Source organism: Nomascus leucogenys, chromosome 2 (assembly GCF_006542625.1).
Source record: "Nomascus leucogenys isolate Asia chromosome 2, Asia_NLE_v1, whole genome shotgun sequence".
Taxonomy (NCBI): Eukaryota; Metazoa; Chordata; class Mammalia; order Primates; family Hylobatidae; genus Nomascus; species Nomascus leucogenys.
The window spans coordinates 3,419,558-3,434,631 of NC_044382.1; positions in this window are offsets into that span (position 1 = coordinate 3,419,558).

A 15,074-nucleotide genomic window follows, 5' to 3' on the forward strand; every position below is an offset into this window, starting at 1 on the left:
TCATTTGGGGGGTTCATTCAATTGCAATAACATGGAAGCTTCAGAACTCCACGAACCCAGGCCTTTATAATGGACTCACTCTGCATTCAGCTCTCCCGAAGATGGAAAAGCCCCGGGGTAGCAGAGCTCACTTGGGTGTCTGCCCACAATCCAAAGCCAATCCTGGGGAACATGACAGGATGGCTGTGTGGAAAGAGGGAAAGTCTTTTTTTTTTTTTTTTTTTTTTTTTTTTTTTTTGCTATTTCTGAGCTACCCTAGAGCAAAAGTGAGGGTCAATGATGAGGGTCAGCATTACTTTCTTACATCTTTGGAGACACTGAAGGACAATTCCTTTCTATTTCCCAAGTGAAAGCAAGCCATCTGGCCTGCAAAGTCAGGGGGCTTTGTGTAAAGGAATCTGCAGACATTATACCTTTTCTTTCCTCAGCATGGCTTATCTGACAGAGGAGAATGCAGGTTGGATGGTGATTTAATTAGCAACAACAGAGAGCTGTCATTCCTTGTTAGTGCTTTTCATGATAGAAGACAAGTTAATAAACTGTATGTGGTCCATCCCAGCAGGTGTTTAATGGACGGGGTCACATAACGGGGGCTCTGTTGTTTGAGCTGGAGGCGCATGTATTTACTCACTGTGTGTTCCACACACAGGCTCCCACTATGCATCCCGCTATGTGGCAGGCACTTCCTTGTCCTCAAAACCATTCCTCTTCTCTGGCAATGAAGCCTTTGTCCTGGGTCACCTCAAGCTGAATTTGCTTCTCAGAAGCTCCATGTTTCTCCTGCAAATTGTTGGCTTATTCTTCTTCCTGCGTGCCTGGCTACCCTGGTGTGTGCCCAGCCCACCCATGGATGCAGTTTGAGTTATTTTCTAGGAGAATCCGCCACCTCCTCCTGCAAATAGGCTTCCACCCCAGGGCCACAGCACCTGTTTGCTAGGCCATTTTATACACGTCCGACTCTCTCACACTCAAGCTAGGACTTCCACTCACGGTATTAGACGCAGACAGACTTGAAGGAACACAGTTTATGTGATTTGTCATAGTGACTCCTGCCCGCTGTGTTCCTTTGCAAAGTTCTGCTGAGCTTATTACTTCAGGGGACATCATCGGACTTTCATCTTGTGTCAGAGCTAACGAAGACTGATGAGAAACTGGCTAACATGGCAGTCCTCAGGGTTCCTTCCATCTAAGGACACTGTAACTGTCTGCCTCTCATTATCTCCTGCACACCCACGCTGCTCCATGGCCATCTCACTAGACAAATGAAGCCACCGGAAAGTCCACCCAATTAACAGTTGTTTAAGACAATTGAGTTGCCCCTCTTTCTGCCAAGTTTAGAACATCAGTCATTAAGCAGAGATGCCCCAGCATTTGCTTCTTCTCCCTCGCTGACACCCAGAACTGGAAAACAGGCCATCCTGGGTGTTCATGGGCTGTTCTGAACTGTGCTGTGCCCTGTTTATTAAATTATGAGATTGGGTACATTCCCATTCTGGATCAATCAATGACTTGGTGTCAGAGGACATACACAGGACCTTCCATTTGAACAACAGTGGTTCATGTTTACTTTAATGTTTACAAATCACTGTCATAACCTTTATTCACTTACCAAACTCCAGTCATTTTTGTAGCATCTTCTTCACACCTGCCACCCCTATCCCTGGTCATAGCTGTGGACCCTAAGTCATAGCTTTGTCCCACCAGTATTATTTCCTCATTTAGTTGACTCTCTTAGAATAAAAAATGAATAAATGTATTTAAAAAGAAAACCTCATATCAGCACCTTAAATGAGGATGCAACATTACTGGCTATAAATATAAGATAGCTATAAAAATAAATATATTGGGAGGTTGAGGTGGGCGAATCACGAGGTCAGGAGTTTGAGACCAGCCTGGGCAACATGGTGAAACCCCGTCTCTCCTAAAAATACAAAAATTAGCTGGGCATGGTGGTGGGCGCCTGTAATCCCAGCTACTCAGGAGGTTGAGGCAGGAGAATCGTTTGAACCTTGGAAGCGGGTGTTGCAGTGAGCCGAGATCGCGTCATTGCACTCCAGCCTGGGTGACAGGGCGACTAAAATAAGTAAGTAAGTAAGTACATAAATAAATAAAGTGGGAACAAGATCAAGCCAGGGGATTCTAGACAAATGGGGGCCACGAAGTCCCTATATATGAGATTCCAGCTAATGGGAGTTGAAGACTTGTGAAATAGCTCTCAGGATCTTCATTTAATGGCTTCCACTGAGTGAAATGGAATAAAGTGTGTAGGAGAGACTGGGGTTGAATAGAACGTGTGCAGAGAGTAGAGGAAACATACATGTGTCTTCATGGCTTGCATGGGGACTGTGCGGCCACTCTTTGTCTTCATGGCTTGCATGGGGACTGTGTGGCCACTCTTTGTGTATGGTTGCCTGTCATGGCTCTGAGCTCGAAGCCTTCTGTTCTGACTCTTATGAAAAGGAAAGGGAGATCAGCATGGGTTAGAGGAGGTGTTAACGATATTAGCAGCATATGGAGACCACTTCCTAAGAGCAATCAGAAATAATAGCAAGTCTGGCACCATCTACGATCACCTCTACCCCATGAATGTTCTGCAGCCAGCACGTTGGGAAACACCTGCATTATCCCATTTGAACCTCAGGACAGTCCTAACTAGCAGATGCTATAATTCCATCTTTTTTTTTTTTCTTGAAACAGAGTCTCGCTGTGTCGCCAGGCTGGAGTGCAATGGTGCAATCTCAGCTCGCTGCAACCTCCACCTCTCGGGTTCAAGCAATTCTCCTGCCTCAGCCACCCGAGTGGCTGGGATTACAGTTGCACGCCACCTTGCCCAGCTAATTTTTGTATTCTTAGTTAAGACGGGGTTTTACCATGTTGGCCAGGATAGTCTCGATCTCTTGACACCATGATCTGCCCGCCTCGGCCTCCCAAAGTGCTGGGATTACAGATGTGAGCCACCACGCCCGGCCTTACAATTCTATTTTATACAGCAAGATGTTGAGGTATGTGGAGAGGTGATACACCTGGTGTCACATACTGAGGAGGGGTTTGAGTTCAGGATTCATCTGTCAGTCTTCCATGGCTGAGCAGAAGTCCTGCTCTTGGGTTCTTCACTCAGCTCCCACCCCATTCCCAAAGGAGCCCTGAGGTCTTCAGAGATGTTCTTGGGGTGGACAGAGTCTTCTTGTTGGAGAAGGTGCGGCAGGCATTCATAGACAGAGGGTGATAATGCCCAGCACTCTGAATCCCCAGGATAGCACATAAGGCTTAACAGAAAGGAGGTGCCACATGCACATGACAACATTTCTGCTCTTTTTAATTCTCTGTAGCCACTGTTTGTCCCGGCCAAGTTTATGAGCTGCTGCAATTAAAGACAGAGGTTTAATTTTATGTATTCCAAATAAGCTACAGTTTCTCGGCAGTCTCATCATTTTCTGGATTTTGTTGAATAGTTGTTAAATTGAAATAAACAAGGTGGCTATCCTTTATGGCTTGAGAACATTTAAAAATAGCTATCCCTATTTAATTCATTTCAATTCAATGTATTTCCCAGACATTGATTAAGCACCTTGTATATGACAAACATTGCCTCAGTTGTGAAATACAAGACCAACATGACTGTTTCTGCCCTTGGGGAACACTCATATGCAAGTGGGGAGGCAACCACGTAAATAAATAAATAAATAAATACAGTATAGTGTCAGGGGGTTAAAATAGAGGTAGGTGCAAGATAGACAGATGACACACAAAGTCAGTGGTTGCCAGGAAATACATTTCTGAATTGGACTATGAAGATGACTAGGAATTTGTCAGGTTTTCAGGACCTGAGTTGAGGACCTTCTAGGCAGAGAACAAAACAGAGGTATAAAGTCACATTTTATTTCACATTCTGTCTCTCCCCTTTCTTATTCCAAACTGATAGATACTATTGTTTTCATTCAAAAATTTGTATTCAATGTTTACAAAATGCAAGTCTCCACCTTAGGCAGAGACAGCAGTGAACAAAACAGGTAAGGTCTTATCATTCACAGAGTTTTCATTCTGGAGAAAAAGACCATCAACAAAACCAAACATCAATCAATAAAAAAAATTCCAAATCCTAATGTTCTTTGATAAAGAAAACAAAGTTTGTGATAGAAAGTGAAAGGGAAGGGAAGGAAGGCAGCACTGGGCCATGGTTAGGGAAGTGCCTGGGAACTTTCACTGGAGCTGACCCCAATAGCAGGAAGTGCCTGCTGTCGTGAGGTCTAGCCTGGAAGAACATTCCCAGCAGAGGGAAGAGCAGGTGCGAAGTCTCTGAGGAACGAGTGACCTGATGTGTGTGTCCAGAGCAGAAAGAATGCTTTTGTGATTGGGCCAGGTGCAGTGGCTCATGCCTGTAATCCTCGTGCTTTGAGAGGCTGAGGTGGGAGGATTGCCTGAGGTCAGGAGTTTGAGACCAGCCTGGCCAACATGGTGAAACCCCGTCTCTACTAAAAATACAAAAATTAGCCAGGCATGGTGGCTCATGCCTGTAATCCCAGCTACTTGGGAGGCTGAGGCAAGAAGATTGCTTGAACCCGGGAGGTGGAGTTTGCAGTGAGTCGAGATTGTGCCATTGCACTCCAGCCTGGGCAACAGAGCGAGACTCCGTCTAAAAAACAAAACAAAACAAAACAAGAATGCTGTTGTGATTGGAGGGAGGCGAGCACGAGGGTGGGGATAGAAGATGAAGTTGGTGCAGCTGGAGTTGTGAAGTAATTCCTTCTAGGCCATGCATAGGAGTTTGGATTATCATCCAAATGCAGTGGAAAAACATTTTTTTCTTAAGATGTATTTTAGAAAGCCCAATGCTAACTACTTTGGCAGTGAAATCTTGATTTGTTCCTTGAAGACTTGTGCTATCTCAAGCACCCTTCTTAAATCTTGAGGCTTAAACCGTAACATTTTACTTGCTCGGGGAGCCATCTCTGGATCTGATTTCCTTCCTGCCACTCAACTGCAGGGAAGTAGAAAGAGCTACAAATTGATCTAATCATTTTCTGAAACAATTGAGCACTTTTGCTGATCTCCATGGAGACTGCCTTAATACCAGCACTGCTTGTATCGTGTCCTATTCATACTTAAGAGCATAATAGATTCCATGATCAGATTCTCTTTGGGACTTGCTACTTGTGGTGGGAAATTAGGCCTTTTAGGATTGAGCTTTAATAAGACTTTTATCTAACTAATTCTTTGAGTTCTAAGACAAAGTTACCAGGTGGGTTGAAAAGAGACCTTGGCTGAAGGGCTGGGATGTTGGCCTCAGAGAGTTGAATAGAGCAAAGGCTTTGGGCTGTACCATTCTTGAGTTCAGGTCTCAATTTTGCCATTTCCTAGCCATGTGTGACCCTGGGCAATTTATTTATGCAAAATCTAGGACAGTGCCTAGCGCACCATAGATACTCAATTCAACAAGTGTTATTTCCTCTTTCTCTTCTCTGTTTCCTCTTCCTTATAGTTGCTGGAATAAAATATGCTGTCCTTTTCTTCGATCTGCTGGGTTAGCACTTTGCTAACTGGGCTTATGGACTCTAATACTTGTTCGCTTCTAATAACAAAGATGTTTTAAAAAAATTTAATAAGGCAGGTCTGTAATTGCTACACTTGGTTAACTCAATCAAAGCTCAGTGGGAGAAGCATCATTCCAAATGAATAGAACATTCTATACAGCCTCATGACAATTATAACAACTCACATTTACTCTGAATTTACTATGCACTAGACATTTCACAAACATCATCTTGTTTAATCCCTATAACCTTAAGAGATAAGCATTCTGTCCATTTTAGGGATAAGGCAATAGGATCAGAGAAAGAAAGTGAACTGGTCATCACCTTTATAAAGCTGGGACTCAACTCAGATCCCCCTCTCCCCAGTATTCTCTTCACCTCCACTCTTGAAGGACCTGTGCGGATACAGCCATGTGGCTGTCCAGGTAGCCATTGTCTAAAAGATCTTTACTGGACACACAAGACTCCATCAAGAAGTTGTATTGACTAACTAGGAAATAAACTTGCTGAACCTGAAACCAAGATACTATGTAAGAGCTAACCCCTTGATGACAGAATATTCAGGAAAGTGCTGGATTTATTTATTAAAAGTATTTTTTTCTTTTTAAAATCATCTGCATATTTCTATTCTATTGTTTTGGTAGAGATTATGCTTACAGATTCACCAAAAGATATTTTCCTCTGCATGGGTTCAAACATAGTTCAGCAAACACTGAGGTTGCTGCTCAAAACCAGGACTGCAAAAGGTCACACCCACTATCACTCACCTGCTCTTCTCTCTGCCCTTGCCCATCTCTCCCCATTTATGTATCAGATCAATGGCATGTGTTTTAATTTGCCATCACTACTCTTCTGATTAAGTGAATCAAGCAAAATAAAAACCATGCAAATGAATTTGTGTAGTTTTACCCCAGGCTAGGCAAAGGGTCAGAGACAAATGAACCATTAGGTTGACTTTTCTAGTCCTCACATCAGTTCACTTAATCCTTCTGGCTCCCAATTCCCTTATATCCAGAGATGAGGCCAACACCATGGCTTCCAAGAGAAATCACGGACTGTTGAACAAGCAGTCCATCATTGCAGATGACCACTTTGTGTGTCTTCTCTGATGTTGAAGGATCTAAGTCCTCAACATAATATTTATTCCATCTCCATCCATTGGGTATTAATTATTTTCGAAACAAATGTATTACATTCTTAATCTTTCCTCCTGAAAATTTGTCTTATAACTTCAAAATGTAAACTTTTTGGATATTTATTTGTTCCCCTCAATGTCTGCTTCTTTATGGACACTTTACATCCCTTGGGCACATCTTTATGGCACAGCAGAGTTTCTGTTGACCCAGAGAAACCACCAGTAGTAAACATTCTCCTTTACCCAGTGCTTATTATGTGCCAGGCATACAATAATATTTCCCAAACACTATAAGGTAGATGCTGATATGATTTTGTCCCAATTTTTTAAAAAGAGGAAGATGAAGCTCAAAGAGGCTAATGAACTCACTAGGGTCCTCACAGTTGGCAAGTCATAGAACTGGAGTTGATTCCTATCTCCGTTTGATTCCACAGCTGTGTTCTGGCCACTGTGTTCATTACCGTGACCATTCATTAAGTATGCAAGCATTGTGGTTCATGAGAGCTGAAGGGTACAGGCACTCATGGTAAAGTGTCAAGTGCTAGGCAAAAATGTCTGTCTCAGGTAATGCCCAATAGCATTATCTTCGTTTTACAAACAAGGAAACTGATCCTTGATTCAGATACAAGTCCTCTCTCCTCCTGGGTGTGCCCCTTGTACCTTGTGCATAGAAATTCCAACACTTTCTAGAGAGACCCCAAATTGTTTCCTGCTCTGTCAGTCTTTTCTGTAAGACTGCGAGATCCCTGAGGACGTTGACTATTGACTCATCTCTGAGCCTCCAGAGTGTAACTCAGTGCCTGGCATGAAGAAGCATTGAGTAGGAGCTTGGTTAATGGGGTGAATAAATGCTGGAGGAATATGCCAGCTTCTTTATGGAGTGCCTGTTGGATGTGAGTTAACTATGTGCTGTGACTACCAGCTTATACCTTCTTGGGCTGAGAAGTAGGTGGGCACTTGCCAAGGATGGGCACACTTCTCATTAGTGTGGGAACTCAGCAGCCATCTATGGGCAGGGGACCAATTAAGCCTTCGATGACATCACCAGTCCACACACTTTCAGCTCTGATGAGAGAAGACCACTGCATCAGGTTGAGAAAAACTCTCTTTACCATCTGTGCATTTTCCCCCCTAAGTTTTCCCAATGAAGAGTAACTTCAGATTGGGAAAAAGTCATCTCACAAGTATAAGTTGTGCAGCAGAGTTTAAAAAGATAGGAGGCAGGCAAACTGGTCCTCGGGTTTAACAACAACAACAAAAAGCCCTGGTTTGGAGTGTGTGCCGGCTGCTGTGGTGTCTATACTCCCACCATGGCCAATTTCTAGCTAACAATGACTTAACAACCAGGCAGTAAAAATTCCCGCATACTTAACAACCAGCTGTCTCTGGCTGGCAGGCTCCAGCCCACACTGAGGAGAAGACAGCTCAGCAGTGGGGCAGGAGCTCCCCAGCTGCCGGGGTGGGCACCCAGCTTAACCATGGAAGAACCCTGCAGCCCTGGACATGTTACTTTAATGTCTGGGTCTTGGTTTCTCATCAGTAAAATGGGGATAATTATAGAACTGTTTTGGGATTGTCTTGGGCATTGTAAGAGCTAATACGTGAGAAGTGCTTAGCATAGTTTTGTACTTGGGAAACAGTCAGCACATGTTAGCTGCTATAATCATAGAACAGAATGGGCAACTCATTTGGAGTAAGAAAAAAATACGGATTCCAGTCTTGGTTTTGACACTGACTCTCTGTGTGACCTTGGACCATTGACTTCAACTCCCTGGAAATTAGGGGCCTCATCAGCAGAATGAGGCTGGTGATGAGCCCTGGGGACCTATGTGGACGCTTGCTATGTGCAGGGCACTACACCACATTCTCTACATCTATCGTCTTTGATAGACTGCCACAAAACCTATGGAGTACATTCTAACATGATCCTCATGTTAAAAGTGGCAAACTGAGGCTTAGAACAGTAATTGGCCCACAGTCCTATATCTAGTAAGGGCTGTTTGAACCCAGGTTGCCTGACTCCAGAGTTTGTGCCCCAAACCAGCAAGCTGTAAGGTCCATTTCATTCATCAGCAATAAGTGTTAAATGACATGGTGCAGCAGAAACATTTTATAAACTGTAAAGCAGTGGCAAACAATGGGTATTCCTTGAATATTGAAAACATACTTGGAGTCTTTATTTCATGCCAGGTGGTGGGCACCCAGTGGGGGAAATGGCAGGCCCCATCCCAGGCCTGGTGGGCCTACCTTTGAGGAAAGGGGATAGACTACCTACAGTAAATAGCAGAATCGAGTGATCCACGGCAGTGCAAACTGGAAAGGAGTTGGAATTCCTGTTTCCCAAATGTTGCAAACAAAAAGCTAACAGGATTCACATCTCTGGCTGGCACAAGGGACCAAGGTCTAAAACATCACTGTCTGCTGTGTGTTCCCAGGGAGCTAGAATCCTGAAGGTGGGAAGGGAGCAGATGTCCACCAGGCACTGGACCTGGCTTCTAGATGTTGATCTCACCTCACCTTCCCCACAGCCCTGTGCAATGGGGATTGTTTTCTGTGTTTCTCTCTGGACACGAGGGAGGCTCAGAGAGAGAGCGTCACCTGTGCGACATCACACCGTAGATGCTATTGCAGATGTGTGCAGTGTGTGCCCTCCTCACTGAGTCCACTGATCCTTCCTCTCGCCTGCTTTTCCCAGCCCTGTGTCACATTAGCAAAGGGCACAGAGCTCTCTATCACCTTGGATGGGCTGAAGCAAAGACACCAGCAGAGAGGACATGTGATGCCTCAAATCCACCACCTCCTTCCTCATCACCAGTTGCTGGCTGCTGATGGTGCTCTGATTCTCAGAGACACTGCCTCATTCTAGCTCTTCTCCCAGATCCCAAATTACCTCTCAGAGCAACATGCCTGCCTGAGGCAAGGGAACAGTCCCATCCTGTCTGAAGACCTTTGTCCTTGTTATACTGCGTGACAGATGCCACTTAGCTATTCAGCTTTTCAATAAAAAGACAGTTTGATATAACTTGCTTTCCCCTCTTCTAAGTTTAAAATATTAGTAAATCCATCTGAGAGATTTACCTTGAATGGATCTCACAGTAGCTCAACCAGCCAGGTGGTCACCCATGCACCTGCTCAGGCACCTGTGGATCCGTAAAACATTTCTTGTTTGCCAGACCCTGTGCTGGAGGTCAGAGAGAACAGGAGAGACATTATTTGTCCTGTGGGGCTCATGGTCTCTGGACCCAGAAGCCAGAAGCCAGAACTGCAGTGGGCTGAAGCGATCAGAGCAGAGGTAGTGATGAGAGTGTCATTGTAGACTACTCTTCCCAGCTTGGCTAGAAGGACAAGAGAGCACAGTAGCTAGAAGGCCAGGCAGGGTCATGGGAGAGTGTTTTTGGACTGAGAAAGACTTTAGTACATTGAAGGGTTGAAAGAGAAGTGGTCAGAGGCACTAGAGTGGCCGGGGGAACAGGGGAGAAAGGTCAGGAGTGGAGAACAGGAGGAATGCCAAGGAACTGGGGATTCTGGTGGGGAAAGGAGGAGACCTCTATTTGCCTTCATGGGAGAAAGTGCTGAAACAGAAGGGGTAAAAAAAATTTGCAATTTTGATGTTAGTCAGCCTAGGTTCTGGATCCCAGGGGGAAAGGTCTTGGCTTTTAGCACCAGGATCCATGCTCACCCATAAGGTTAAGATGACACAAATATCTTCAGGTGGGGGCAGATTTAAGGCCACCCTCCCCGTGCCCATTCTCCTTCACATTGCCGTGGCTCATGCTCATTGCTAGATCTCTCTGGCTATACCTCCCTGGGTGCCCCATTCTTTTTATTACCCCTGAGAATACCATTATTTTTTTTTAAGTGCTCATCAATCCAAATCTCCTCTAATATTTATCCTCTGCACAGACAATTCACTGTGTATTCTGGATGCACAACATGTCTCACAAATGGCATTTCCTTGCTAATCGTTCAGAGAGGGGCATGCACAGAGGGCAGGTAAAGATGCTGAACGGCATAGTCTATGACCAGATAAAAGCAGATGCAACTTCTTTGTCATGCTACTCTGAAAAGAAAAGAAAATGATTACTTCCTTATTCTTTCCTTTGTTCCTTGGAGAAACTAAAATGTAATGACAAGATCTCAGGTCAAAGAAAATGTGAAGAGGAGAGACAAGGTTCTATGTCTGAGATATTATAAGAAAATTATTCTGCACACTCTGAGCCTTTGGGCCAGGCCTGGAGGTTCAGAGTAGACAATCGTGATCACACGTTTTTCTGTAAGGGGCTCAGGGACCACGGGCAAGGCAGGCAACTATGGTGGCACAATAATATCCTGAGACAGTAGCCGGAGCTGCCTTCTGTCTCATGCTCCTCCACCTCCTTGTACTCATTCACTTTCACTATCCAGGGAACATGGTCCTATCGCTCAGGAGGAGATCATCTACAGCTAAGAAAAATTATTGCTAGATGATTCCAAAACAAGCTCTTGAGACCCATAATGGAGTAAATTTCTTTAAAATTAAGGTTTATAATTGCAAGAGTCTGGAAATTTGAGACATAAAATGCCGCCTCCTCCTCCTCCTCCTCCTCCTCCTCCTTCTTCTTAAAACATTTGACTCCATAAAAAGCCACTCTAATGGTTTGTTTCATAAACGTAGACTGGGAAAAAACATGCCTTCCACCCCAGACTTGGCAAACATCCTGTAGGGGAGGTGAGGCAAGGAAGTAGGAGGGGAATGAAGAGAGTGAGGCATACATGAGTGTTTCTAAGAGGACCCCAAGGTAGGTCTCCCAGCATGAGTCCCAGGAAGAGAACCATAGAAGCCTCAGATGCATGTTCAGAAACCAAAACCAGCTAGACTGTCATCTGGCACTCTGGGAGGAGGCAGCCTTGCAAAGGCTCAACACTAGCCTGGACATGGAAGACAAGCAATTGTTGCAGGACATCTCTCTAGGTGAGCCAGGCACTTGAGAGATGGCTTGTGGCCAGGGAAAGGGAGATGCAGAGAGCCCAGTGTGCCTCTGTCTTGGGAAAACTGAGGGGATTGCGGATGTCGCTGCGGACTCCTGTGGAGCAAATGTATAAAGAATAAATAAAACCAATAAATCAAGTACAGGTGAGTGCTCTACATGTCAGTAGAAGCCCTCACAAAGCTGGAGACCAGTGCCTCTTCCTGGATGCCAGGGTGGCATGTAAGTCCTCCACATTTAGATCTTCCTTAGGAGAAGGGAAAGAGAAAAAGGAGAGTGAGAAATGTAAATGGATACAAATGAGATGGTGAAAATTCAAAAGTGTCTGAGCTTACCCTGAATTGGCAAAATTATGTTTCCTATTATCCAGAGGAGAAAGGGGCTCAAAGATAGAAGCTAAGTTTGGTCATAGAAAAATAAAGTCCCATTTTTGCCTGCCTCAGTTTGAAGTTGAAATCTGTACCCATTACACAAGTAGAAAGAAAGCAATAATACAGCATGATGAAATGAGAGTTTAGGTGAAAGCAGGAGAAACAGCCAGACACACCTTCTTAGGGGGAAATTAGAAGTTCTTCTAACTGTTCTCCAATTCACCACAGTCATTAACAATGAAACAGAGCCAGAAGATCATTAGAGGCTGGGCACAGTGGCTAACGCCTCCCTGCACTTTGTGAGGCCGAGGCGGGCAGAACATGAAGTCAGGAGATCGAGACCATCCTGGCTAACACAGTGAAACCCTGTCTTTACTAAAAAAAATACAAAAAATTAGCTGGGTGTGGTGGCGGGCGCCTGTAGTCCCAGCTACTCGGGAGGCTGAGGCAGGAGAATGGCGTGAACCCTGGGAGGCAGAGGTTGCAGTGAGCTGAGCTCGCGCCACTGCACTCCAGCCTGGGCGACAGTGCGAGACTCCGTCTCAAAAAAAAAAAAAAAAAATCATTAGAGAGGATTGAATCCTGCTCTACTTACCTTACAGTTGGAAAACCTGAGGTTTAGGTGGGAAAGGATATGTTTAAGTCCATACAGAGGCGCCCAAGAAGAACAAGGCTGGAAACTGGGTTTCCTGACAGCTGGCCGAGGGCTACTCCACTTTGCCATGCTAATAACACACTTTTTTGGGTTTCTTCCCCTTCTTCCTTTGATGGTTTTGGAGAGTGAGAGGATGTAGAGAAATCTCTCTTGATTTGAAGGGAAAATGGACAACAAGGTAAAAAAGACCTGGGTAACGCTTAGTAGGAACACGTAACCCCATTGGAATGTTCATCTGTGGTTAAGGTAGAAAAAAATGGACCCTGAAGTGTTTTGAGATCATTTGTAAGAGACGAGCTCAATACTTGCACTTTCCAGGGCACTATCTGCTCTAAGAAGTGGTGGAAGTCTGGGAAAGACACATGAGTAGAGAGTCTCTGAATCTCTTCCTAACTTGAATAGAAAAGATGATTGTGTTGCAGGTGACAGGCAATCTCTGGCGTTTGCCCAAATCGGTTAGCCATTGAGGTCAGAGGTGGCTGTGGCTTTCAAAAGATGATATCATACGCTTTGTGGCAGCCTTTCTTCTTTGAGCCCAAAGTGCTGCCATCATTAGGATAAATATGGGAGATAAATTTGCCATAACTTGTAGATGGATTGAACGTTGGAGACTAAGCAAAAAAGATAATCTAAGATTTAACTCTCTTAGGGTTTTGACCTGAGTGAGCTAGCCACTGGACTGATGATAGTGCTATGTATTGGGATGTGCAACTATCATTTGAGCAGGGATTTACAATCTGTTCTGCAACCTTCATGTACAAAATCCTTCTCCATGCAGAATAGGCTGCTCCTTTCATAGAAAAGGAGTTTTAGGCTCAGGAAATTGAAGTATATTTTCTAAGATCACACAGGATGTATATGGCAGAGCTGAGATTTTAACCTAGACCTGCCTGACTCCCAAGCTGGCACTCTCTTCATTATATTTGAAATATCTGAAACATGGCCACCCAGATTAGTGGTTGAAAGCCATAGGGATTGGGTGATCTATTGTTCAAACTGTGTCTCTTTTGAAAGGGAAGGTAGAGAGGGATATTGATAATTAACCCAAATCGACAGGTAAAAATTGAGACCGTCCCTGGCAAACCCAAATCAAATGCATAGTCTCCCTACATAGGGGGTGATCACAGTGTCTCCAAGCCTTCTTTGTTGGTCTTATAAGATAGTGTTAGCCTGGATGGACTATTGGGCTGGCCCCACGAATACAGCCACAGTGCCCAGAGCATTTCTCTTTCAAGGGTTGTATTACACAGAACTAGAGTAATCATTTCCATCACTCTCCCCTCTAGGCTGCGGGCTGACTACAGAAAGGGTGAATCCTAGTTTATCACTGCCTCTCAGTGCAGCACTAACCTTGAAACAGGCTTGACACTCAGGCGGTTTGGTTGAAAAATGGCCCACAGTTTGGTGTTCTGGTTCAAAGGTGAGCCTCATCTCTGTGTGCTCTGGGCCATACCTTTATTTCTCATGGTGGATGTTTAGTGGTAAAAAAACAACCAAACTATTTTCTTGCATGATACTTTCAATGTAGAATATTTCTGGTCACCAAAATATGTGTGGGTTTTCCCCCACATTAAGCAATTCTCCAGTGGACATAAACTAGCTGTCTACTATAGTTTGGTTTGTTCGTTCCCTGCAGACCTCATGTTGAAATTTAATCCCCAATGTTGGATGGCACTTAATGAGAGGTGTTTGGGCCATCAGGGTGGATCCCTCATGAATGGCTTGGTGCTGTCCTCATGGTAATGACTGAGTTCTCACTCTATTAGTTCCCATGAAAGCTGATTGTTAAAAAGAGCCTGGCACTTCTCCTTGCTCTCTCTTGCTTCCTCTCTCACCATGTGGCCTCTGCACATGCTGGCTCTCCTTTGCCTTCTGCCATGGTAGAAGCAGCCTGAGGCCTTCACCAGATGCCCAATCTTAAACTTTTCCAGACATTAGAACTGTGAGCCAAATAAACCTCTTTTATTTATAAACTATCCAGCCTCAGGTATTCCTTTATAGCAATACAAATGGACTAAGACAGTGTCCTAAAATTCAATTCAATTCAATTCAGACACTAACTAAAGTTAGCCCAGACCCCACAGGTTAAGGGCTTAGTCCTGTAAGGCCACCCCAACTTCAGGCCCCAACTACAAGTCCCAGGTTATTACCTATACTTCTGAGTGACTGACTACAATTTGAGGTTCCCATGACCCCTTCCTTGTGTTCAATAATTTGCTAGAATGACTCACAAAACTCAGGGAAACACATTTAATGGTTTGTTATTTGGTAAAGAATACAGATGAACAGCCAGATGAAGAAGCACAAAGGGTAAGATCTGGGGAAAGGAGTGAGGAGCTCCGTGACCTCTCTGGGTGTACCTCCCAGCACCTTCACATGTTCAGCCACCTGAAAGCTCTCTTAACTCCATTGTTC